The sequence below is a fragment of the Mauremys reevesii genome, linkage group 10, assembly GCF_016161935.1.
Source record: "Mauremys reevesii isolate NIE-2019 linkage group 10, ASM1616193v1, whole genome shotgun sequence".
Classification (NCBI taxonomy): domain Eukaryota; kingdom Metazoa; phylum Chordata; order Testudines; family Geoemydidae; genus Mauremys; species Mauremys reevesii.
In genome coordinates, this window is record NC_052632.1 from 37,650,890 (window position 1) to 37,678,509 (window position 27,620).

Below are 27,620 nucleotides of genomic sequence, written 5' to 3' on the forward strand. Positions count from 1 at the left end.
TGAAATCAATGGAAAAACTCCACTTGGCGTCAATCTGTTTTGGATCAGACCCCCTATGGTGAGTGGGAACACTACATTCCTAGGAAATAGATGAAAATTGCCCTCCCACAAAAACAAACAAATCTCTTTTGCATTGAACTTTTCCATAGAAATGTCAGCATTTTTACAACAAATAAAATAAAATAACAAAAATCAATACAAATATTGTTATTAGGGAGTCCTAGCAATGTAGGGTGGAAGGGACCTCATGGAGTCAAGTCAGGGTCCCCATGCTGGGGCAAGACCAAGTAACACCAAGTAAACATCCCGATGGGTGTTTCTCTGACCTGTTCTCAAACACCTTCAACACGGAGCAGTCCACATGTTGATCTGTCTAGCTGAAGTTCCTCAGGCTTCCATTCTCCTTTATAGGCCAGACTACATCTCCCAGATGTTCCATTTCAAAACCAAAATACTTCAGATTTCAGCCAAAATAGACCAGCACCAAAATAGTTTGGATTTGGGGTTTTATTCATAAAAGCTCAACACTTTCCAAGGGGATGGGTGGGAATTTTGACCAGCTCGACATAAAAACCCTCTATTAACAAGGGGTGATGATTTACCAAGGGTCGTGGTGGATATTCAGTTTATGGACAATTTTTAATTCAAGATTGGATTATTTTTTAAAAGATATGCTCTAATTTACAATGAAAACTATTGGAAAAAAATTATGACCTGTGTTATACAAGCAATTAGATTAGATTGGGGGTGTTGAATGTATCATCTGCGAACACCTTGGGATCCACAGACTGTATCTAAGGGGTCCTCCAAAGGTGGTTGTTACCATAGAACACTGCTTTGCAACCTGTGGCTGTGGATTCCTAAGAGTCCACAGATTGTGTCTACAATTTCCACCTCCATTCAAAATTTTGGATTCATCCACAAATGAGAAAAAAATCCACTGGTCTAGATAATGAAAATGGTTCCTTTGGGCTTTGGAAACTCTGACGAAATTGAATTTCCGTTATTTCGGCATCTCTTAAGAGATAACACGAGTCTCCACTGTACATCAGATTTATTGTTGTGGTACCCATTGCTTCTATCCCTTCCTCTGCCTCTTCCTTGACACAGAGCACAGTGACAGGAGAATGGCTCTGAAATTGCACCAGAGTGACTGGCTTCATTTTCCGGGGAATCACTGACAGTCTAAAGCTGCAAAACATCCTCTTTGTGTTCTTCTTTGCCATTTATTTCTGCACGCTGGTGGGGAATGTCTGGATGATTGTGCTGATTAACGTTGACTCCCAACTCCACAGCTCCATGTACTTTTTCCTCAGTCACTCTTAGATGTTGTCTCCTCCTCTGTGATTGCCCCCAAGGCGATACTCAGTTCCCTAGTGACGAGTAAATACATTTGTTTCCCTGGGTGTGTGGTTCAGTTTTCCTCTTCTCTTTCTGTGCAAGAAATGAGCTTTGCCTCCTGGCTGTGATGGCCTACGATCGCTTTGTGGCCATCTGCAACCCATTGCTTTTTTATGTCATCCTGTCCAAGAGAGTCTGCTTCCAGCTGGTGGCTGGCTCTTCCCTAAGCGCCTGTGTCAACACCACTGTGCATATGTGTACTGTATTCAGTCTGTCCTTCGGCCACTCCAATGTCCTCGATCATTTCTTCTGCGATATTCGCCCACTCCAAGAAATCTCCTGCTCTGACTTTCGCATCAATAAGCGAGTGCATTTCCTCTTTGCAGCCATAGAAATCATAGGCACCATTTTCACCATCCTCATCCCCTTCATTTACATCATCTTTGCCATCCTGAGGATCCGCTCCACGGCAGGAAGGCACAAAGCCTTCTCCACTTGCGCCTGCCACCTGACTGTCGTTTCCTTCTTATATGGGACCCTGATCTTTACATATTTATGACCCTCATCTGGCAGCTCAGTGGAATGGGAGAAAATCGTGGCCATGTCCGATACCCTTGTGATCCCCATGATGAACTCCCTGATCTACAGTTTGAGGAACAAGGGGGTGAAGGACGCCCTGAGGAGGACAATACACCAGAAAATTATTCCTCACTGTATGTAAATATGGGGACTGGTTTTTCTGATCAGTACTGGAGTGCAGATATGAGCTAGTTCTCACTCATTAAGTAATTGTGTAGAAATTTGTGCAAATCATCGTATGATTTACAGGAGAAAACAAAATGGAAATGGAACTTGAGCCCGATAGTGAAGGAAGGCGCCATGTTCCTTGAAAAACAGTGTCCAGTAACTGTGTTACAGCTTCTCCTTTATGCACTGATATGTGATTTCTTCAATATAGACACCTGCCCCTGCTTGTTCCACTACCTTCTGAACTATGTTGCTTAACTTAGAGCTGATATAAAGAGGAGATGCTCAGACTGTAATTATTTCCGTTTGCCACCACTATTATCTCAGTTCCCACAGCCCGCACCTGAAATCCGTGTACATTTATATAAATTGAGGTGCACATGGAGAGGTGTTTTTATAGCTAGATAGTGAGACAGGTGGTTCTGATTGGGGACAGAGAGGTAGACACTAAACAGATGGATATTTGTCTCTGTGGCTAGATAGACAGAGACATGGTTATGTCTGGGGCTAGACAGACAGAAACACGTCATTAGACACACACAGGAGAAAGGAAGGATGCCAGAGGTTACTGCACTCGCCTAAAACTTGAGGGGTCTGAGTTTAAATTCCACCCCCGCTGCAGACTTCCTTTGTGATCTTGAGCAAATCACATTGGGCCCGATTTTTTAAAGGGATTTCAGTTCCTAATTCCCACTGAAATCCATGGGATTTATGTGGCCTAAATACTTTTAAACCCCTGGGTTTAGTCTTCCTCCTTTGCCTCTGTTTTCCACTTGTAATATGGAGGTAAGAGAAGGAGTGTTGTAAGCAGGCTTGCCATCTCCTTATGAACTTGCTGCTGCAATGTACCAGTTCTGTGGGATGCTTTGCTGGGTACAGGTTGTTATCCCACAGTGTTCATCTTAGGCAACTTTTGTGAGCCGCGTCCAGCCTGCTTGATAATACCTGCCAGTCACTTTGCAGACCAGCCATGACCTCTGTCTTTTCACTTAGGGTGACCCCTTCACACACCTCAATGCTCTCGAGTGGGATATCCCTATTGCATTCAGGCCTCAGATCAGGAACAGGGACTGTCTTACAATCCTCTTCACAGAATAGCATCTTGACAATGGCTTCACTGTTGTGATGCACTAAGCTGTTTATATGCACAGTCCGAAATGCGTCCCTGCTGTGGGGCCTGTGTACATTGCAGGTAACAGCGTGACCCTCCCTACCACCTCAGAAGGCCCCTCCCATCAGTTTTGCAATTTGTACTTTTCCATGAGGAATAACACCAGCAGCAGATTCCCTGCATCAAACGATCGCTCACAAGGAGAGCGGAACCCCCTTTATCCCATCGAGTTGGGACCAGGGCCGGATTGGTTAACCAAAACGTCGGATAATCGGATGAATGGGAACGTGCCAGGCTGCAGCACCATCTAGAGACCATAGGAAAGATCGCCCACTTCTGGACCAATGTGCGCTGGTTGTTGGGTTAATATGGAGAACCGGATACTGGAGGGTCAGATAAACAGGGTTCTACTGTATTGTGATCATCCCATTCTTTCCGAGCTGCTTGGCTTCTAGTGAGGCTTTGCGTCACTATTCCAATCATGGATTTAGGGAAACCTAATTTAGGCTCCTCCCTGTGAAAGGGAAAGGAAAAGTGAAGTGCTTCAGTAAGATCAACGTCACCAGAATGAAATGGTTCCATTTTTTGTTTCAAAAGGACATTTGGCTTCATAAGTTTATTTTATTTTGGATGAGATTGTGCCTTTCATGGTTTGTGGCACACAAGCAGACAAGTTAAAGAAAATATAAAATACTTTTGCTGGATGTTCGCAAAGTCTCGCTAATTTGTTTCTTAGGAGCCAGAACAACAACACGTAAGAACCCAAAAGTCAGAGGGAGAGAACGCAGGCTACTGCCTATAACAGAGAGGCACAACTCACTGGGGACCTGCTGACTGGCTGCTGCTATGCCCCGATTGTGTGCTGCCCTACTGAGCTCCCCAGTATGCAAGCATGCCCAGGAACCCTGCCCAACATTTAAAGTCACAGTATTCCATTTTAACACAACCACAAATGCACCAGAGCATCAATATTTTCTGTTTAACGAGGTCTTTCCTTTTTTGGAACCCTTGTTTCTAAACATGCCATGTGGGATTTGAATCAAATTTCAGCAACTACTTAACATGTGGGTGGAATCATCATTAATGTGTATTCTGGGTAGTTATGTTGTTGGCTTCTTTAGGAAATTTGGGGAAACAGGAACACTGGCAAAGCCTCGCCCCAAACACACATACACACCACACATTTGTTGCCCACTGGTGCTGCCAGAGCAGTAGCCTTGTGACATCAGAGATAACCCACCACTCAGCACTCCTCCCTCCGGTCCATTTTCATACTTGGGGAGAATGACTAGCACCCTGGCTGCCATGGCAACAGCTCCTTTGACAGCTGATTGCCCCCTTGTTACCAGAACATCATCACAGACAGGAAGTTTGTAATGAAACAGGGCCAGAGCTGGATAACCGGGACAGTCCCTGCTGTGCTCAGTGGGGTTTGTGCTGCGGTACGGGTCTGTGTTCCTTTGCAAAGGGCAGGTGCTTGCTACTTTCCTCAGTAAGGCCTAGGTGAAAACAAGATGCAAAATTCCAACTCTTTTTCTTGGATATTGTTTCTCTGGTTCTTGCCCATTCAGGGTTACAGCTGAGAACTTTCACTGACCCTGCAGTTGCATAAAATGAGTTTTATTTTAATGCAGTTTAATTTAATGACTTTCAATACTCTGATCAGCACAGCACTGAGTGGTGAAACGGGGATTTTCATCAAGATAACAATGGCAATAAAATATAGACTGAACCAACGCATGAGTAAGAGCTTCATTGTTTAAACAGCTTGTAGAGGTGTGGACTCATCCCCGCAGCACCTCCTGCTGGTGACTTCTGCTAATTAGCTCATTCCAGCTCCAGAGCGCTCACTGCAGGCTGGTGATCTGCCTGTCCTCTGGCCGGTGCCACTTTAGCAGGGGTGCTGCCCCCTGGCAGTAACCCCTCAGTCTCAGGGTCTCCCCTCCTTGGGGAACCTCCAACCCACTATTCCCACCTCGCATCAGAATATGGCTACTGCCAGTCATCATCTAGCCCTGCACCCTGGGGCAGGCTGCAGTATCAGCCACTCATCACTGGCAAGGAGGGTCTGGACCTACTGCTTTGTCCTACCCCTGGGCTGCCCTCTGCAACCCCCAGGACCTGTTGGCCTTATGCAAGGTCACAGCCTGGGGCTTTCCAGGCTGGAGATCCCCAGCTCCTCTGCCTGTCCCCAGCCCTGCTCCACTCAGGTATCCTGTCTCTAGCTCCCTGCAGCCAGGCCCTTCTCTCTCTACAGACAGAGAAAGACTGATCCTTCCAGCTTCCCCTGCCTTCGTATAAGGCCCTGTTGCTCAGTTTGGGGCATGGCCCCAGCTGCAGCCACTTCCCAATCAGCCAGGGTTTTACCTAGCCCAGCCCAGCCCTCTGCAAGGCTTTTCTACCCCCTTCCAGGCTGGAGCGGGGGGTCACCAGGTTATACAGCACAGAGATAAAAGATTTTCTTTCTATTAAAAAAAAAGGAAATTAACAAACAAAAACCCTTCATTTAACGTTACTGACATTTGCTTTCATCAATAAAATCATTAGGCAATACAAAGGCAAGGTTTTTAAACAGGATGAAAAGACTACAAAGTGAAGCATTCTCAGGTTAGCAAATGTCCAAAGAAGTGTTGCCCTGGCACCCTCAATTCAGTCCTCTTGTGCATTTGCAGGATGATGCAGACTTTAATGACATGATCCCATAGTATTTTTTTCCCACAGGACCCCTTCCTTATTCAGCGCACAGGGTTTTCTGCTATGGGGCTGGGTATTGAAGGAGTCTGTTGCCTGTAGGATCCCTGCCTCATTTCAACGTTGCACAGGCAATGCTCATTCTGGTATTTCCTAACTTGAGAGTGCTTCACTTTGCAGCCTTTTAGTTCTCTGTGCATTTCCTAATGTTTATAGCTTGCTTTACTGAGGAGAACATTCTTCATGACAAAGGGCATGGTTATTTATCTGGTCAGTGTCACTAGTGTGCGCTTTACAAGACAGAGAAAATAAGGACACTCCCTGATACAAAGCCCCTATGATCTAAGGAAGACTGACACATACAAAGAAAGCAGGAGATGTAAGAACTAGGATGTTCTTTCTTTCTTCTGATGAATAGTCATTTATTTATTATGAATTATTATGAGGATTAAAGAAAGGGTGGTGGATTGGGGAACTTGTGTGGTGAGGAGGTTCTATGCAGAAGTTTCCATTGTTTGGCACATGCAGCTGATCTGAAGTGCCGCACAGTGCTAAGTTTTGGGTAGCAAGCACCCTCACAATGGCAAAGAGCCTTTTCAGAACTCTGATGCAATCTTCTCTTGATGCTCATCATCTCTGGTGGCCTTTAACCTTAGGCTCATCTCAAGCTCTTTCCACCTATGGAATGCTCTCTGGTGATTTGCTGCCCTCTCATTGCATGCCACATTTCTAGCCAGATTTTTCCAGTCCTTTGTTCCTGTAGAACACAGTGTGGCTGGAACATTAGACTGGAGGAGTTTGCAACAAAACAGTATGCAGCATTCTGGGTTTTTGAGTACATAAGCCATGGCCTCTCCACCTTGTCACCATTGGGGATTTCACACCAGGAATGTGTTGGATGGAAACTTCTGTTTTCATTGTCTTTGGGGAACATGAAGTTTTTCACTTGCTGTGGCCCAGGCAGTACAAGGAAGTCCTCAGGCTACTGATCAAGTGGGTCCACAGTCCTGGATCATCTAGATTTAAGGAACTAAACTCAGCAGCAGCTGTTTCTGTGCCTCCACCACACTCTTCTCTGATCTACACTTTCTTCAGGAATGTGCATGGTTACATCCATTTGAGATGAAGATATGGATGCTGCAGTAGCTGCCAGGTCACCTGCACTCTGACTACCTGGAAGATCAGGCATCTCCTCACCACTCACATCCTCACTGAGGCCGGAAGGCTCACCTTGAAAATTTGTGTCTATGTATCTCAGGAGAGTGTCATTCATGCGTAGACAAAAAAGCTTCCTTTGCTTTCTTTCTTTTTCTGAATGCTGCCTCAGAGGGGCCTTTTCTTCTTTCACTCATGACTGCTGTTCTGTGCCAGCTAGAGTGGCAGGGGACAAATAAGCAGGCTGGTAGCAGGGTCTGAATGAGGGAAGATACCAGCATCTTAAGGGCCTACTCTGCTCCTACTACTTCAGTTGACTGCCTGTTCTCCTGCCGGGTTCAGGAAGCAGCAGGAAATAGGAAGCAAAACAGGCTAAAAATCCCCATGGTTCTTTCCCACTAGACAGACATCCAAAAGAAAAAGGCTTTCAGACAATTATTTCCTTACGCTCTGACGGGTGAAATTCAGCCCTGTGCAGCCAGCCAGGGCAAGGTCTGTGCATCACAGCGGGGTTAAGTGGCACTTCACTGACCAGGTGCTGGGAGACTTCGGTGGCACAGTTTTCCTCCTGGATTGGAACAGCCGGCTGGAATCCTGTGAGGTATAGAGCAGAGACAGGTTAGGGCCACAACGTTCACCTCAGAGGCTGAGCTTCTACAGACTTTTGTGATGTTCCCATCTGAGAAGGAGGATTTTGGCCAGCCCCAGCTCAGAGCTTTCAGTCACTTCAACCAGTGATTCTCTGGCACAGTTGATCTAAAGCAGCTGAACTTTTCAGGCCTTGCCCCATCTCCGACCCTCCCACCTCGCATTGCCCTCTAACAGCCCTCTCCCTTCTCTCGATCACTGCCAAGCCCAAATACAGAGCCTACCCCACGATCCTCCTCTCTTAGACCCTCTCCTCACATGACCCTCCCCTACCTTTGAGAGGCTGATCCCTGTGCCCTTTACCCAGCTCCTGGAGACATCATGGCTCCTCAGGACAACTGGGCAGTGGGTGGTTCCAAACTCTGTGTGGGGTGTGTGGTTTTCCGTCTAAGCATCACTGAGAGCCAGCACGTCTCGATTTCACAGGATGAGTGAAGTCTAGGAAGCGCTGCACTTCTGAGGACTTCCAACTTCGCCCCATTTATCAATGGCTTCCACCTTATTTACATCAATGGTAACATCTTCTGGGAGAGGATGTACCCCAAAACTCTGTGGAGAGTTGGCTGAGGTTCCGCTTTTCCAATTCTGTGTTGAGACCATGCTGCCGAAACCTCTCCAGGTTCGGTGCTGCGCCTGCTGCTCTGGGTTCTCCAAAAGAGACGTATTTCACCTGAATAGATGACACTGTCCCCAAATACATCACTGATGAAGTGTTTCAAGGTCAGGGGACCCTTAGTTAGCTCAACTAGCATATCAGACCATTAAAATGTCCATCGTCTGTTTTGAAATCTGTCTTCAATTTGTCTCTGGCCAAACAAGGGTTAGATTGGAAATCCTTGCAGATGAAGTTTGATGAAACCCTTTGCAGATTTCCTGTGAGCCAACAATTGTGGGATTCGCAGCAGAGGGTCATGTTTTCAAATGATCACTTTGTTCAGGAGCTGATTGTCTAAAGAGAGGCGTAGCAGAGTCCCACATTTCTTCTTCCCCAAAAGGGCCTGCTCTTAGGACCAGTTTTCATGACTGCATGCAGGGAGATCCACTAATTCTGGTCTCAACAATGCATAAATACAGGGAAAAGCAGCTTTCAACCAAGGTGGTAGGTCAATAGGGCAGTCATAGTCCCGGTGCAGAGGTAACGAGTCCACATTTCTTTCCACGTTATCCATGGAATCTTGGTATTTATCAGGAACGCCACCATCAATCAAACCCTAACCCCTCCCCTTGACCCTCCCAAGCCCTACCCGTTGACCCCTTAGTCTCTCCCACCTGTCACCAGAAGTCCCGCCCCATGGGGTTTAACTCGGGTCAAGGTGGCCACATGACTGGAAGCAGGTGTGTCATGTGACCCTCTAAGAAATCCTCCCACCACTCTCTACCAATCAGGATGGGTTTCATCCCAGAAGGACCACCCTGAGAGGAGATTTGACCAGTCAGGTGAGTTCTGAGGTGGAGTGACCCATCCAGAAGTGGGTCGTGTGACCCTCTAAGAACTCCTCCGACCACCATCTACCAATTAGGATGGGTTTGACCTGATAGGACTGCCCTAAGAGGAGATTTTGACCAATCAGGAGAATTCTGGGGCAGGGTGACCTATCCGGAAGTGGGCCATATGACCCCACTAAGAACTCCTCCCAAGGCCCTCTGCCAATCAGAGTGCAGCACCATTACCCTTAAGTCCCAGCGCCGACAGATGAGGCCATCTCTACCAAGGACACATGGTTTAGAAATCGTGGAAGGCTGCTGAGAGGAAACCTGACTCCTTCACCATCCCCGTGAGAACTTCAGACTGTCTTCATCCCAAGGGTCTTTGACTATCCGCTGGAGAAAGCTCTACATCAGCGACAGTGCCGAGGAGGAGGAGGAGGGAGGACCAGGGGAGCCCTTCGCCCAGCCATTGATGGATAAACCGAACCAGAACCCCAAACCCAACTGCTTGTGAGACACCCCAATGAACATGGTGACTCTCTTTGTCCACCCACTTAGAGGTGGAATGCGATTGAGGCTGGGGGGAGTCACCAGTGGACAAGGTGAATGGTAAAGACGTCACACAGGTAAATGAATGATTAAGAAACAATCGCTTCTAACGGGTAAGGAACCAGGAGTTGTGTAAATCTAAAAACAAACACTGTGGCGCTTTACACTGTTTCTGTTCTGAAAATCTCTCAACAGCTCGACAATGCCTTTCTAGACGGCCTGGAAGCCCTGGACAGCGTTGCATCAAGCAGGAAGATGAACTGGGCCCACCTCGGTTTTGCTCAATGCCGATACAAATTGTTGAAGAGGACTCTGAGGATGATGGCCATGAGGGGTTTCGGAGGAGGCTTGGCATAGAACTAACTGAGCCAGTGCCACGCCGTGAGCGTAAAAGTCACGCAGACTATTGTACGCTGCTGTTTATGCTGCCCTTAAGCACTGCCTGAGGGAAAAGCTTTGTGAAGATTGCGAGGCCGTGGTCATAGATGCGCCAGGCCAACAGCCCCACGACTGAGTGTCTTGGACTTCAGTGGATATAAACCACAAGCTCTGGGGCCTATGTGCTGAGCTGGGTTTGGAAAGCTGATTAAACACCGTGATTGCCAGAGGTTCTGCTGTGCAATGTCTGTGCCTGCCAAGAACATTTAGTGCAAGGGGGACCTTGTTCAATGCTGTGCAGTTGAGTGGAGCCCTGACTGTGCTTTAAAGAAAATAACCTGCTTACAGCTGGAGTGGAAAATTGGAGGCACCGTCCGGTTCATTTTCTTTAACACACAGTCAGGGTCACCACTCACTCACTTGCACAGCATTTCTCCAGTTATGGCAATCATGTGAACAAGGACCCACAAATTGTGGGGTTTTTGCTATAAAACCTGTTGAAAATCTCTATTCAGGGGTAAGCCAGTTCGCTGGTCCCCGCCCCGGCATGCTCGTAATAAAGGGGCCTCAGGATTCTGATCCAAACACAACGCTGGGTCATTTATCCACGACACGGCGTGATATTGGCCACCTAGTCTGCACAAAAGTTACAGATTCCTGCTTAAGGAAAAGACTATTTGTAAGGAATCTAAAAGGATTCAGCTAGAGAATGGTGAGGGACAAACATGCGATAGAAAACTTGGTAGCTGTAAATTTTAAAATAAACCCTATTGAAAAGGGCTTTGTGACTATCTGTGTTTCTGTTCAAAGGCCTTGGCCCTTAAATGAGCTAAAAGTGTTAATGAAGCATCTTGGCTTGGTTTCAAGGAGCTGTATGTCTTTAAATAAAAATCAATTGTTTGTGAGAAGCTAGCGCTTGGGGTTTTGAGTGTAAAAGTGACCCATTTACAGCAAAAGCTGAAATGTATGTTGTGGGTGGGGAAAATCCTAAGAAATGTGCTTACAGTAAAACAAGCAGGCAGATCAGACCTGTGTTTGAGTACAATACAGTTGACTTATCCTGTTGAACTGAGTGGGTTTAACACCCTCACTGAATAGCCAGGGTGACTGCGATTACTTACCCTTGTTGCCATAGGGTTAAATTTGATGGGGTGGGTGAGGGTGGATGGTGAGTTCTGATTAATATGAAATGAAATAAAACCTCAGGAATTCGCAGATGCTATTGGACAGTTTCAATATAACAGCTGGAGTTGGCAGAACTCACTCAGACAGTTTCAGCATGACCCCAGGAGTTGGTGGAACACTATTGGACAGATTAAATATGGCCCTGGAGTTGGTCGAATGCTCTGGGTCATTCTTTCTAGAAAACACCCCACCCCAAACTTTAAGCATGAAAGAAACGTGTTTTTAAAAAAACCCAAGCCCCAAGACATTCATTGATATCTGCAAAGGGCCCCGCTTGAAATGGGACTGTTCAATACTCTAAGAAGGCCCCAGAAACATTTAATTTAACTTACAGAAAAAGGAAAAAGAAAAAGCCCTGTTGTGCAGACAGCTTGGTTCCCACCCCAGATCACCACAGGGGTGCTGCGGAGGGCTGCCTAAAGTCCTTAAGGATCTATTAGTTCAGAGCCGTGGGGATTAAATTAACCTGCTAGCTACTATGCTGAAGTCTGTTTGAACAATGGGCTAAGATGGTATAAAAACGTCAGGTCTGTTGGAGACTGTCCTTTCAACAGAAACTTTCTTGGAAGGCTGCTGACGGCAGACAGAGGTAGGGCTGGCTGGCTTGAACTCTGAAACTATACATTGTATAATGCCACTCTTTGCCCAGGCTGTCTTAGGAAAATCATGGTGCCTATCTTCATTGCAGCGTGATCTGCTTAGCATGGACCCAGAATGTTAAGCTGCAGTTCACCACCAGGCCAAGGTAAAACCATTTTAACTATAGTTGTGCTTAATACTGTTTTAAAATCTTTAAGTATTGCACAGTTTGTATAGGGATTTGGTGGTAATAGTAATTCAACATTTTTGCTTGTTCTTAACCTGAAGGCCCAAACACACATGGGGAACGGGATAAGCATGTGCTCAATGCAACACTTGATCCCTTAGTGAAAGGGAACTTTTTGCAACTGACTTTTTAAATGCATGGGGTGGGGTTATTGAGCAGGCGGAGGCAACTGCTTAGTGTTTCAAAGCCATAATTTTAGGTGGGGTGAGAGGGGTCAGCAAGGTATAGGTGCAGGGTTTAAAAGTACTTGGTTTGTTTCAAAACCAACAGGGTTTTTCCCTGTGCAAATGTGGTTTAAAATGGATTTTAAAGCAGTTTGGTTTTTATTCTGGTAAATGAGATGTATTTTTAAAAAAATGTTTGAGGTTTTGTTGTTGTTTGTTTGTTCAGGCTCAGGTCCTGGCGGGAGCTGAGCGACAGCAATAGTTCAGGCTCAGGTCCTTGGCGGAGCTGAGCACACAGCACAGTTCAGGGCTCAGGTCCTTGGCGGAGCTGAGCACAGCAACAGTTCAGGGCTCAGGTCCTTGGCGGGAGCTGAGCACACAGCACAGTTCAGGGCTCAGGTCCTGGCGGAGCTGAGCACACAGCAATAGTTCAGGGCTCAGGTCCTTGCGGAGCTGAGCGACAGCAATAGTTCAGGCTCAGGTCCTTGGCGGGAGCTGAGCACACAGCAATAGTTCAGGGCTCAGGTCCTTGGCGGAGCTGAGCACACAGCAATAGTTCAGGGCTCAGGTCCTTGGCGGAGCTGAGCGACAGCAATAGTTCAGGCTCAGGTCCTTGGCGGAGCTGAGCACACAGCAATAGTTCAGGGCTCAGGTCCTTGGCGGGAGCTGAGCACACAGCAATAGTTCAGGGCTCAGGTCCTTGGCGGAGCTGAGCACACAGCAATAGTTCAGGCTCAGGTCCTTGGCGGGAGCTGAGCACAGCAACAGTTCAGGCTCAGGTCCTTGGCGGGAGCTGAGCACACAGCACAGTTCAGGGCTCAGGTCCTTGGCGGGAGCTGAGCACACAGCAATAGTTCAGGCTCAGGTCCTGGCGGAGCTGAGCACACAGCAATAGTTCAGGGCTCAGGTCCTTGGCGGAGCTGAGCACACAGCAATAGTTCAGGCTCAGGTCCTTGGCGGAGCTGAGCACACAGCAATAGTTCAGGGCTCAGGTCCTTGGCGGAGCTGAGCACACAGCAATCAGTTCAGGGCTCAGGTCCTTGGCGGAGCTGAGCACACAGCACAGTTCAGGGCTCAGGTCCTTGGCGGAGCTGAGAGCACAGCACAGTTCAGGCTCAGGTCCTTGGCGAGCTGAGCACACAGCACAGTTCAGGCTCAGGTCCTGGCGGAGCTGAGCACACAGCAATAGTTCAGGGCTCAGGTCCTTGGCGGAGCTGAGCACACAGCAATAGTTCAGGCTCAGGTCCTTGGCGGAGCTGAGCACACAGCAACAGTTCAGGGCTCAGGTCCTTGGCGGAGCTGAGCGACAGCAATAGTTCAGGGCTCAGGTCCTTGGCGGGAGCTGAGCACACAGCAATAGTTCAGGCTCAGGTCCTTGGCGGAGCTGAGCACACAGCAATAGTTCAGGCTCAGGTCCTGGCGGGAGCTGAGCACACAGCAATAGTTCAGGGCTCAGGTCCTGGCGGAGCTGAGCGACAGCAATAGTTCAGGGCTCAGGTCCTTGGCGGAGCTGAGCACACAGCAATAGTTCAGGGCTCAGGTCCTGGCGGAGCTGAGCGACAGCAATAGTTCAGGGCTCAGGTCCTTGGCGGAGCTGAGCGACAGCAATAGTTCAGGCTCAGGTCCTTGGCGGGAGCTGAGCACACAGCAATAGTTCAGGGCTCAGGTCCTGGCGGGAGCTGAGCACACAGCAATAGTTCAGGGCTCAGGTCCTGGCGGAGCTGAGCACAGCAATAGTTCAGGCTCAGGTCCTTGGCGGAGCTGAGCACACAGCAATAGTTCAGCAGGTCCTGCGGAGCTGAGCGACAGCAATAGTTCAGGGCTCAGGTCCTTGGCGGAGCTGAGCACAGCAATACAGTTCAGGCTCAGGTCCTTGGCGGAGCTGAGCACACAGCAATAGTTCAGGGCTCAGGTCCTTGGCGGAGCTGAGCACACAGCACAGTTCAGGCTCAGGTCCTTGGCGGGAGCTGAGCACAGCACAGTTCAGGGCTCAGGTCCTTGCGGAGCTGAGCAGCAATAGTTCAGGGCTCAGGTCCTGGCGGAGCTGAGCGACAGCAACAGTTCAGGGCTCAGGTCCTTGGCGGAGCTGAGCACACAGCAATAGTTCAGGCTCAGGTCCTTGGCGGGAGCTGAGCACACAGCAATAGTTCAGGGCTCAGGTCCTGGCGGAGCTGAGCAGCACAGCAATAGTTCAGGGCTCAGGTCCTTGGCGGAGCTGAGCGAGCACACAGCAATAGTTCAGGGCTCAGGTCCTTGGCGGAGCGACAGCACAGTTCAGGGCTCAGGTCCTGGCGGGAGCTGAGCACACAGCAACAGTTCAGGGCTCAGGTCCTTGGCGGAGCTGAGCACAGCACAGTTCAGGGCTCAGGTCCTTGGCGGAGCTGAGCACAGCAACAGTTCAGGGCTCAGGTCCTGGCGGAGCTGAGCACACAGCAATAGTTCAGGGCTCAGGTCCTGGCGGAGCTGAGCACACAGCAATAGTTCAGGGCTCAGGTCCTTGGCGGAGCTGAGCGACAGCACAGTTCAGGGCTCAGGTCCTTGGCGGAGCTGAGCACACAGCAATAGTTCAGGCTCAGGTCCTTGGCGTGTGCTGAGCGCACAGCAATAGTTCAGGGCTCAGGTCCTTGGCGGAGCTGAGCACACAGCACAGTTCAGGGCTCAGGTCCTTGGCGGGAGCTGAGCACACAGCAATAGTTCAGGCTCAGGTCCTTGGCGGAGCTGAGCACACAGCAATAGTTCAGGCTCAGGTCCTTGGCGGAGCTGAGCACAGCAATAGTTCAGGGCTCAGGTCCTGGCGGGAGCTGAGCACACAGCAATAGTTCAGGGCTCAGGTCCTGGCGGAGCTGAGCACACAGCAATAGTTCAGGGCTCAGGTCCTTGGCGGAGCTGAGCGACAGCAATAGTTCAGGGCTCAGGTCCTGGCGGAGCTGAGCACACAGCAATAGTTCAGGCTCAGGTCCTTGGCGGAGCTGAGCACACAGCAATAGTTCAGGGCTCAGGTCCTTGGCGGAGCTGAGCGACAGCAATAGTTCAGGCTCAGGTCCTTGGCGGGAGCTGAGCACACAGCAATAGTTCAGGGCTCAGGTCCTTGGCGGAGCTGAGCGACAGCAATAGTTCAGGGCTCAGGTCCTTGGCGGAGCTGAGCACACAGCAATAGTTCAGGGCTCAGGTCCTGGCGGAGCTGAGCACACAGCAATAGTTCAGGCTCAGGTCCTGGCGGAGCTGAGCGACAGCAATAGTTCAGGGCTCAGGTCCTGGCGGAGCTGAGCGACAGCAACAGTTCAGGGCTCAGGTCCTTGGCGGAGCTGAGCACACAGCAATAGTTCAGGGCTCAGGTCCTTGGCGGAGCTGAGCGACAGCAATAGTTCAGGGCTCAGGTCCTTGGCGGAGCTGAGCACACAGCAATAGTTCAGGGCTCAGGTCCTTGGCGGGAGCTGAGCGACAGCAATAGTTCAGGGCTCAGGTCCTTGGCGGAGCTGAGCACACAGCAATAGTTCAGGGCTCAGGTCCTGGCGGAGCTGAGCGACAGCACAGTTCAGGGCTCAGGTCCTGGCGGAGCTGAGCGACAGCAATAGTTCAGGGCTCAGGTCCTTGGCGGAGCTGAGCACACAGCAATAGTTCAGGCTCAGGTCCTTGGCGGAGCTGAGCACACAGCAATAGTTCAGGGCTCAGGTCCTTGGCGGAGCTGAGCACACAGCAACAGTTCAGGGCTCAGGTCCTTGGCGGAGCTGAGCACACAGCAATAGTTCAGGGCTCAGGTCCTGGCGGAGCTGAGCACACAGCAATAGTTCAGGGCTCAGGTCCTTGGCGGAGCTGAGCACACAGCAATAGTTCAGGCTCAGGTCCTTGGCGGGAGCTGAGCACACAGCAATAGTTCAGGGCTCAGGTCCTTGGCGGAGCTGAGCACACAGCAATAGTTCAGGCTCAGGTCCTGGCGGGAGCTGAGCACACAGCACAGTTCAGGGCTCAGGTCCTTGGCGGAGCTGAGCACACAGCAATAGTTCAGGCTCAGGTCCTGGCGGAGCTGAGCACACAGCAATAGTTCAGGGCTCAGGTCCTTGGCGGAGCTGAGCGACAGCAATAGTTCAGGGCTCAGGTCCTTGGCGGAGCTGAGCACACAGCAATAGTTCAGGGCTCAGGTCCTTGGCGGAGCTGAGCACACAGCACAGTTCAGGGCTCAGGTCCTGGCGGAGCTGAGCACACAGCACAGTTCAGGGCTCAGGTCCTTGGCGGGAGCTGAGCACACAGCAATAGTTCAGGGCTCAGGTCCTTGGCGGAGCTGAGCACACAGCAATAGTTCAGGGCTCAGGTCCTTGGCGGAGCTGAGCACACAGCAATAGTTCAGGGCTCAGGTCCTTGGCGGGAGCTGAGCACACAGCAATAGTTCAGGGCTCAGGTCCTTGGCGGGAGCTGAGCACAGCAATAGTTCAGGGCTCAGGTCCTTGGCGGAGCTGAGCACACAGCAATAGTTCAGGGCTCAGGTCCTTGGCGGAGCTGAGCACACAGCAATAGTTCAGGGCTCAGGTCCTGGCGGAGCTGAGCACACAGCAATAGTTCAGGGCTCAGGTCCTTGGCGGAGCTGAGCACACAGCACAGTTCAGGGCTCAGGTCCTGGCGGAGCTGAGCACACAGCAATAGTTCAGGGCTCAGGTCCTTGGCGGAGCTGAGCACACAGCAATAGTTCAGGGCTCAGGTCCTTGGCGGAGCTGAGCGACAGCAATAGTTCAGGGCTCAGGTCCTTGGCGGAGCTGAGCGACAGCAATAGTTCAGGGCTCAGGTCCTTGGCGGAGCTGAGCACACAGCAATAGTTCAGGGCTCAGGTCCTTGGCGGAGCTGAGCACACAGCAATAGTTCAGGGCTCAGGTCCTTGGCGGAGCTGAGCACAGCAATAGTTCAGGGCTCAGGTCCTTGGCGGAGCTGAGCACACAGCAATAGTTCAGGCTCAGGTCCTTGGCGGGAGCTGAGCACACAGCACAGTTCAGGGCTCAGGTCCTGGCGGAGCTGAGCACACAGCAATAGTTCAGGGCTCAGGTCCTGGCGGAGCTGAGCACACAGCAATAGTTCAGGGCTCAGGTCCTTGGCGGAGCTGAGCACACAGCAATAGTTCAGGCTCAGGTCCTTGGCGGAGCTGAGCACACAGCAACAGTTCAGGGCTCAGGTCCTTGGCGGGAGCTGAGCACACAGCAATAGTTCAGGGCTCAGGTCCTTGGCGGAGCTGAGCACACAGCAATAGTTCAGGCTCAGGTCCTTGGCGGGAGCTGAGCACACAGCAGTTCAGGCTCAGGTCCTTGGCGGAGCTGAGCACACAGCAATAGTTCAGGGCTCAGGTCCTTGGCGGAGCTGAGCGACAGCAATAGTTCAGGGCTCAGGTCCTTGGCGGAGCTGAGCACACAGCAATAGTTCAGGGCTCAGGTCCTTGGCGGAGCTGAGCACACAGCAACAGTTCAGGGCTCAGGTCCTGGCGGAGCTGAGCACACAGCAATAGTTCAGGGCTCAGGTCCTTGGCGGAGCTGAGCACACAGCACAGTTCAGGGCTCAGGTCCTTGGCGGAGCTGAGCACACAGCAATAGTTCAGGGCTCAGGTCCTTGGCGGAGCTGAGCACACAGCAATAGTTCAGGGCTCAGGTCCTTGGCGGAGCTGAGCGACAGCAATAGTTCAGGGCTCAGGTCCTTGGCGGAGCTGAGCACACAGCAATAGTTCAGGCTCAGGTCCTTGGCGGGAGCTGAGCACACAGCAATAGTTCAGGCTCAGGTCCTTGGCGGGAGCTGAGCACACAGCAATAGTTCAGGCTCAGGTCCTTGGCGGAGCTGAGCACACAGCAATAGTTCAGGGCTCAGGTCCTTGGCGGAGCTGAGCACACAGCAATAGTTCAGGGCTCAGGTCCTTGGCGGAGCTGAGCACACAGCAATAGTTCAGGGCTCAGGTCCTTGGCGGAGCTGAGCACACAGCAATAGTTCAGGGCTCAGGTCCTTGGCGGAGCTGAGCACACAGCAATAGTTCAGGGCTCAGGTCCTTGGCGGAGCTGAGCACACAGCAATAGTTCAGGGCTCAGGTCCTTGGCGGAGCTGAGCACACAGCAATAGTTCAGGGCTCAGGTCCTTGGCGGGAGCTGAGCACAGCAATAGTTCAGGGCTCAGGTCCTTGGCGGAGCTGAGCACACAGCAATAGTTCAGGGCTCAGGTCCTTGGCGGAGCTGAGCACACAGCAATAGTTCAGGGCTCAGGTCCTTGGCGGAGCTGAGCACACAGCAATAGTTCAGGCTCAGGTCCTGGCGGAGCTGAGCACACAGCAATAGTTCAGGGCTCAGGTCCTTGGCGGAGCTGAGCACACAGCAATAGTTCAGGGCTCAGGTCCTTGGCGGAGCTGAGCACACAGCAATAGTTCAGGGCTCAGGTCCTTGGCGGAGCTGAGCACACAGCAATAGTTCAGGGCTCAGGTCCTTGGCGGAGCTGAGCACACAGCAATAGTTCAGGGCTCAGGTCCTTGGCGGAGCTGAGCACACAGCAATAGTTCAGGGCTCAGGTCCTTGGCGGAGCTGAGCACAGCAATAGTTCAGGGCTCAGGTCCTTGGCGGAGCTGAGCACACAGCACAGTTCAGGGCTCAGGTCCTTGGCGGGAGCTGAGCACACAGCAATAGTTCAGGGCTCAGGTCCTTGGCGGAGCTGAGCACACAGCAATAGTTCAGGGCTCAGGTCCTTGGCGGAGCTGAGCACACAGCACAGTTCAGGGCTCAGGTCCTTGGCGGGAGCTGAGCGACAGCAATAGTTCAGGCTCAGGTCCTTGGCGGAGCTGAGCACACAGCAATAGTTCAGGGCTCAGGTCCTTGGCGGAGCTGAGCACAGCAATAGTTCAGGGCTCAGGTCCTTGGCGGGAGCTGAGCACACAGCAATAGTTCAGGCTCAGGTCCTTGGCGGAGCTGAGCACACAGCAATAGTTCAGGGCTCAGGTCCTTGGCGGAGCTGAGCACACAGCAATAGTTCAGGGCTCAGGTCCTTGGCGGAGCTGAGCACAGCAATAGTTCAGGGCTCAGGTCCTGGCGGAGCTGAGCACACAGCAATAGTTCAGGGCTCAGGTCCTTGGCGGAGCTGAGCACACAGCAATAGTTCAGGGCTCAGGTCCTTGGCGGAGCTGAGCACACAGCAATAGTTCAGGGCTCAGGTCCTTGGCGGAGCTGAGCACACAGCAATAGTTCAGGGCTCAGGTCCTTGGCGGGAGCTGAGCACACAGCAATAGTTCAGGGCTCAGGTCCTTGGCGGAGCTGAGCACACAGCAATAGTTCAGGGCTCAGGTCCTTGGCGGAGCTGAGCACACAGCAATAGTTCAGGGCTCAGGTCCTTGGCGGGAGCTGAGCACACAGCAATAGTTCAGGCTCAGGTCCTTGGCGGAGCTGAGCACACAGCAATAGTTCAGGGCTCAGGTCCTTGGCGGAGCTGAGCACACAGCACAGTTCAGGGCTCAGGTCCTTGGCGGAGCTGAGCACACAGCAATAGTTCAGGGCTCAGGTCCTTGGCGGAGCTGAGCACAGCAATAGTTCAGGGCTCAGGTCCTTGGCGGAGCTGAGCACACAGCAATAGTTCAGGGCTCAGGTCCTTGGCGGAGCTGAGCACACAGCAATAGTTCAGGGCTCAGGTCCTTGGCGGAGCTGAGCACACAGCAATAGTTCAGGGCTCAGGTCCTTGGCGGGAGCTGAGCACACAGCAATAGTTCAGGGCTCAGGTCCTTGGCGGAGCTGAGCACACAGCAATAGTTCAGGGCTCAGGTCCTTGGCGGAGCTGAGCACACAGCAATAGTTCAGGCTCAGGTCCTTGGCGGAGCTGAGCACACAGCAATAGTTCAGGGCTCAGGTCCTTGGCGGAGCTGAGCACACAGCAATAGTTCAGGCTCAGGTCCTGGCGGGAGCTGAGCACACAGCAATAGTTCAGGGCTCAGGTCCTTGGCGGAGCTGAGCACACAGCAATAGTTCAGGGCTCAGGTCCTTGGCGGGAGCTGAGCACACAGCAATAGTTCAGGGCTCAGGTCCTTGGCGGAGCTGAGCACACAGCAATAGTTCAGGGCTCAGGTCCTTGGCGGAGCTGAGCACACAGCAATAGTTCAGGGCTCAGGTCCTTGGCGGAGCTGAGCACACAGCAATAGTTCAGGGCTCAGGTCCTTGGCGGAGCTGAGCACACAGCAATAGTTCAGGGCTCAGGTCCTTGGCGGAGCTGAGCACACAGCAATAGTTCAGGGCTCAGGTCCTTGGCGGAGCTGAGCACAGCAATAGTTCAGGGCTCAGGTCCTTGGCGGAGCTGAGCACACAGCAATAGTTCAGGGCTCAGGTCCTTGGCGGAGCTGAGCACACAGCAATAGTTCAGGGCTCAGGTCCTTGGCGGAGCTGAGCACACAGCAATAGTTCAGGGCTCAGGTCCTTGGCGGAGCTGAGCACACAGCAATAGTTCAGGGCTCAGGTCCTTGGCGGGAGCTGAGCACACAGCAATAGTTCAGGGCTCAGGTCCTGGCGGAGCTGAGCACACAGCACAGTTCAGGGCTCAGGTCCTTGGCGGAGCTGAGCGACAGCAATAGTTCAGGCTCAGGTCCTTGGCGGAGCTGAGCACAGCAACAGTTCAGGGCTCAGGTCCTTGGCGGAGCTGAGCACACAGCAATAGTTCAGGGCTCAGGTCCTTGGCGGAGCTGAGCACACAGCAATAGTTCAGGGCTCAGGTCCTTGGCGGAGCTGAGCACACAGCAATAGTTCAGGGCTCAGGTCCTTGGCGGGAGCTGAGCACAGCAATAGTTCAGGGCTCAGGTCCTTGGCGGGAGCTGAGCACACAGCAATAGTTCAGGGCTCAGGTCCTTGGCGGAGCTGAGCACACAGCAATAGTTCAGGGCTCAGGTCCTGGCGGAGCTGAGCACACAGCAATAGTTCAGGGCTCAGGTCCTTGGCGGAGCTGAGCACACAGCAATAGTTCAGGCTCAGGTCCTTGGCGGAGCTGAGCACACAGCAATAGTTCAGGGCTCAGGTCCTTGGCGGAGCTGAGCACAGCAATAGTTCAGGGCTCAGGTCCTTGGCGGAGCTGAGCACACAGCAATAGTTCAGGGCTCAGGTCCTTGGCGGAGCTGAGCACACAGCAATAGTTCAGGCTCAGGTCCTTGGCGGGAGCTGAGCACACAGCACAGTTCAGGGCTCAGGTCCTTGGCGGAGCTGAGCACACAGCAATAGTTCAGGGCTCAGGTCCTTGGCGGAGCTGAGCACACAGCAATAGTTCAGGGCTCAGGTCCTTGGCGGGAGCTGAGCACACAGCAATAGTTCAGGGCTCAGGTCCTTGGCGGAGCTGAGCACACAGCAATAGTTCAGGGCTCAGGTCCTTGGCGGGAGCTGAGCACACAGCAATAGTTCAGGGCTCAGGTCCTTGGCGGAGCTGAGCACACAGCAATAGTTCAGGGCTCAGGTCCTTGGCGGAGCTGAGCACACAGCAATAGTTCAGGCTCAGGTCCTTGGCGGAGCTGAGCACACAGCACAGTTCAGGGCTCAGGTCCTGGCGGGAGCTGAGCACACAGCAATAGTTCAGGGCTCAGGTCCTTGGCGGAGCTGAGCACACAGCAATAGTTCAGGGCTCAGGTCCTTGGCGGGAGCTGAGCACACAGCAATAGTTCAGGGCTCAGGTCCTTGGCGGAGCTGAGCACACAGCACAGTTCAGGGCTCAGGTCCTTGGCGGAGCTGAGCACACAGCAATAGTTCAGGGCTCAGGTCCTGGCGGGAGCTGAGCACACAGCAATAGTTCAGGGCTCAGGTCCTTGGCGGAGCTGAGCACACAGCAATAGTTCAGGGCTCAGGTCCTTGGCGGAGCTGAGCACACAGCAATAGTTCAGGGCTCAGGTCCTTGGCGGAGCTGAGCACACAGCACAGTTCAGGCTCAGGTCCTGGCGGAGCTGAGCGACAGCAATAGTTCAGGGCTCAGGTCCTTGGCGGGAGCTGAGCACACAGCAATAGTTCAGGGCTCAGGTCCTTGGCGGAGCTGAGCACACAGCAATAGTTCAGGGCTCAGGTCCTTGGCGGAGCTGAGCACACAGCAATAGTTCAGGGCTCAGGTCCTTGGCGGAGCTGAGCACACAGCAATAGTTCAGGGCTCAGGTCCTGGCGGAGCTGAGCACACAGCAATAGTTCAGGGCTCAGGTCCTTGGCGGAGCTGAGCACACAGCAATAGTTCAGGGCTCAGGTCCTTGGCGGAGCTGAGCACACAGCAATAGTTCAGGGCTCAGGTCCTTGGCGGAGCTGAGCACACAGCAATAGTTCAGGGCTCAGGTCCTTGGCGGAGCTGAGCACAGCAATAGTTCAGGGCTCAGGTCCTTGGCGGGAGCTGAGCACACAGCAATAGTTCAGGGCTCAGGTCCTTGGCGGAGCTGAGCACACAGCAATAGTTCAGGGCTCAGGTCCTTGGCGGAGCTGAGCACACAGCAATAGTTCAGGGCTCAGGTCCTTGGCGGAGCTGAGCACACAGCAATAGTTCAGGGCTCAGGTCCTTGGCGGGAGCTGAGCACAGCAATAGTTCAGGGCTCAGGTCCTTGGCGGGAGCTGAGCGACAGCAATAGTTCAGGGCTCAGGTCCTTGGCGGAGCTGAGCACACAGCACAGTTCAGGGCTCAGGTCCTTGGCGGAGCTGAGCACACAGCAATAGTTCAGGGCTCAGGTCCTTGGCGGAGCTGAGCGACAGCAATAGTTCAGGGCTCAGGTCCTTGGCGGAGCTGAGCACACAGCAATAGTTCAGGGCTCAGGTCCTTGGCGGAGCTGAGCACACAGCAATAGTTCAGGGCTCAGGTCCTTGGCGGAGCTGAGCACAGCAATAGTTCAGGGCTCAGGTCCTTGGCGGGAGCTGAGCACACAGCAATAGTTCAGGGCTCAGGTCCTTGGCGGAGCTGAGCACACAGCAACAGTTCAGGGCTCAGGTCCTGGCGGAGCTGAGCACACAGCAATAGTTCAGGGCTCAGGTCCTTGGCGGAGCTGAGCACAGCAATAGTTCAGGCTCAGGTCCTTGGCGGAGCTGAGCACACAGCAATAGTTCAGGGCTCAGGTCCTTGGCGGGAGCTGAGCACAGCAATAGTTCAGGGCTCAGGTCCTTGGCGGAGCTGAGCACACAGCAATAGTTCAGGGCTCAGGTCCTTGGCGGAGCTGAGCACACAGCAATAGTTCAGGGCTCAGGTCCTTGGCGGAGCTGAGCGACAGCACAGTTCAGGGCTCAGGTCCTTGGCGGAGCTGAGCACACAGCAATAGTTCAGGGCTCAGGTCCTTGGCGGAGCTGAGCACACAGCAATAGTTCAGGGCTCAGGTCCTTGGCGGAGCTGAGCACACAGCAATAGTTCAGGGCTCAGGTCCTTGGCGGGAGCTGAGCACACAGCAATAGTTCAGGGCTCAGGTCCTTGGCGGAGCTGAGCACACAGCAATAGTTCAGGGCTCAGGTCCTTGGCGGAGCTGAGCACACAGCAATAGTTCAGGGCTCAGGTCCTTGGCGGAGCTGAGCACAGCAATAGTTCAGGCTCAGGTCCTGGCGGGAGCTGAGCACACAGCAATAGTTCAGGGCTCAGGTCCTTGGCGGGAGCTGAGCACACAGCAATAGTTCAGGGCTCAGGTCCTTGGCGGAGCTGAGCGACAGCAATAGTTCAGGCTCAGGTCCTTGGCGGAGCTGAGCACACAGCAATAGTTCAGGGCTCAGGTCCTTGGCGGAGCTGAGCACACAGCAATAGTTCAGGCTCAGGTCCTTGGCGGGAGCTGAGCACACAGCAATAGTTCAGGGCTCAGGTCCTTGGCGGAGCTGAGCACACAGCAATAGTTCAGGGCTCTGGTCCTTGGCGGGAGCTGAGCACACAGCAATAGTTCAGGGCTCAGGTCCTTGGCGGAGCTGAGCACACAGCAATAGTTCAGGGCTCAGGTCCTTGGCGGAGCTGAGCGACAGCAATAGTTCAGGGCTCAGGTCCTTGGCGGGAGCTGAGCACACAGCAATAGTTCAGGGCTCAGGTCCTTGGCGGAGCTGAGCGACAGCAATAGTTCAGGGCTCAGGTCCTTGGCGGAGCTGAGCACACAGCAATAGTTCAGGGCTCAGGTCCTTGGCGGGAGCTGAGCACACAGCAATAGTTCAGGGCTCAGGTCCTTGGCGGAGCTGAGCACACAGCAATAGTTCAGGGCTCAGGTCCTTGGCGGGAGCTGAGCACAGCAATAGTTCAGGGCTCAGGTCCTTGGCGGAGCTGAGCACACAGCAATAGTTCAGGGCTCAGGTCCTTGGCGGAGCTGAGCACACAGCACAGTTCAGGGCTCAGGTCCTTGGCGGAGCTGAGCACACAGCAATAGTTCAGGGCTCAGGTCCTTGGCGGGAGCTGAGCACACAGCAATAGTTCAGGGCTCAGGTCCTGGCGGAGCTGAGCACAGCAATAGTTCAGGGCTCAGGTCCTTGGCGGAGCTGAGCACACAGCAATAGTTCAGGGCTCAGGTCCTTGGCGGAGCTGAGCGACAGCAATAGTTCAGGGCTCAGGTCCTTGGCGGAGCTGAGCACACAGCAATAGTTCAGGGCTCAGGTCCTTGGCGGGAGCTGAGCACACAGCAATAGTTCAGGGCTCAGGTCCTTGGCGGAGCTGAGCACACAGCAATAGTTCAGGGCTCAGGTCCTTGGCGGAGCTGAGCACACAGCAATAGTTCAGGGCTCAGGTCCTTGGCGGAGCTGAGCGACAGCACAGTTCAGGGCTCAGGTCCTTGGCGGAGCTGAGCACACAGCAATAGTTCAGGGCTCAGGTCCTTGGCGGAGCTGAGCACACAGCAATAGTTCAGGGCTCAGGTCCTTGGCGGGAGCTGAGCACACAGCAATAGTTCAGGGCTCAGGTCCTTGGCGGAGCTGAGCACACAGCAATAGTTCAGGGCTCAGGTCCTGGCGGGAGCTGAGCACACAGCAATAGTTCAGGGCTCAGGTCCTTGGCGGAGCTGAGCACACAGCAATAGTTCAGGGCTCAGGTCCTTGGCGGAGCTGAGCACACAGCACAGTTCAGGGCTCAGGTCCTTGGCGGAGCTGAGCACACAGCAATAGTTCAGGGCTCAGGTCCTTGGCGGAGCTGAGCACACAGCAATAGTTCAGGGCTCAGGTCCTTGGCGGAGCTGAGCACACAGCAATAGTTCAGGCTCAGGTCCTTGGCGGAGCTGAGCGACAGCAATAGTTCAGGGCTCAGGTCCTTGGCGGAGCTAAGCACACAGCAATAGTTTAGGGCTCAGGTCCTTTGGCGGGAGCTGAGCACACAGCAATAGTTCAGGCATCAGGTCCTTGGCGGAGCTGAGCACACAGCAATAGTTCAGGGCTCAGGTCCTTGGCGGAGCTGAGCACACAGCAATAGTTCAGGGCTCAGGTCCTTGGCGGGAGCTGAGCACACAGCAATAGTTCAGGCTCAGGTCCTTGGCGGGAGCTAAGCACACAGCAATAGTTTAGGGCTCAGGTCCTTTGGCGGGAGCTGAGCACACAGCAATAGTTCAGGCTCAGGTCCTTGGCGGGAGCTGAGCACACAGCAATAGTTCAGGGCTCAGGTCCTTGGCGGGAGCTGAGCACACAGCAACAGTTCAGGCTCAGGTCCTTGGCGGAGCTGAGCACACAGCAATAGTTCAGGCTCAGGTCCTTGGCGGAGCTGAGCACACAGCACAGTTCAGGGCTCAGGTCCTTGGCGGGAGCTGAGCACACACCAATAGTTCAGGGCTCAGGTCCTTGGCGGGAGCTGAGCAACCAGCTGGTAGGTCCAGACTTCTCTGTCTGAGCGCTGGGGTGAGGGGGAGACTGCCACCCGTGAGTGGGGTGGCAGGGGGGACACAGGCCCACCCACTCCACTGTGTCCCAGCCCGGCCCTAACAGCAGCAGTTAGTCTGCTGCTGGGTCGGTGGGGTCCTGACCGCAACACACCGACATCGGCTCAACGCCTGCTGTAGCCAGACTGGGGTCAGCTACCCCGGCTACTTTCCATTTCCTCCATGGGTACCTGCTCAGTACCGTGTCCGGCGCTGGGTCCCACACCATGGGCCTCGTCGTGCTGAGTGTCGCTAGCTCAGGCTGCTCCTCAGGACGCTGGTCCGGTTACGCCAGGTAGCTCCTCGCTGTACCGTGCTCGGGAAGGCTCGCCAGTCCACTTCAGGATACCGGCTCGGGCAGGCTCGGTCCAGCAGGAGCTCGGTCAGGAGCGTCTGTCCTCTCCGGCCGCCGGGCTGCAACTGAGCGCTGGGCCAGGGCTTTTATACGTCCTGACCCTCCCCTTGACTTCCGGGGCGGGACAGGCGGCAATGGCTCCCCACTGTGGCGGCTGTTCTGGCTCCTCCTCTCAGGTGCGGCCGGGAGCCAGACCGCCTCACTACAGGCCTGTCTACTGCAGCCAGGTGTTGACTATGTGCAGGCACATCCGGAGCCAGAGTCCATATCTGCGCCTGAGGTCAAAGCTGGGTGGTCGAAATTGCCGGTGTTGGGGAAGACCAGGAGGAGGAGGAGGCAGGGCTGGAGCGGGTGGCTGGAGGGCCTGGAGCGAGGCTAGAGAAAGGCAAGGAGAATACTGAGCCGGGGTTCAGAACCCAAATCTGGAGCCAAGAAGGGTCACACCAAAGTCATAGCCAGAGACCGGAGTCAAGAGTCCAGCCAGAGTCAACAGCGAGAAACTGGAGGGCAGGGCAGGGCAGGGGGTACATGCGGCGGGAATGTGGATGACTTACTGAGCCTGAGACCCTCATCGAGGGACTCCCTTCCTAGCAATAACAGAAGGACAGCAGGATGACAAAGATGTCTCTGAGCCTGGGGTCCAAGCCAAGGGGAGCTCCAATCCAGGCTATGTGCCAGGACCCCGACACCCTCCCTGTTCATTTCACACTCTCAGACCCCCTAGCCGGAGGGGAGAATAAAGGGGCAGAAGCGAAGGTGCCCCTGGGGGAAAGGCTCTAGGCCGGGACCCAGTCCACTTCCCAGATCTACACCCAGGATTGTGTGACCAGGCCCACAGCCCTTCCTCTGCATCTCAGTTCCCACCTGCCAGACTGGGAGGCTGCTCCCCTGCCCCAGGGTGTTCGGGGGGAGTTTTCTTCCTGGCTGGGAAGGGCTCAGTTACCGGGTGGGTGGATTGGGCCCTGGCTGGGGGATGGTCGGATGGGCACAGGGTGTTACTAGTCCCCACCGCCCCAGTCCTCCTCCCTTTCCCCTGGGTCTCCCCTCACCTCCAAAGAGGGAGCCTTGAAACACAGGGCTCCCAGACCCCACGGAGGAGCTGCTGGACCCGCAGGAGAATACAGAGCTGGTGCTGTCACTGAACTCCTGCTCTGGGCTGGGAGGAGGCGCCACAAGTGCCAGGCTGGGGCTGGCGGGAGGCTTCTGAGTGGCCAGGCTGGGGCTGGCGGGAGGCTCCTCCGTGGCCAGGATGGGGCTGG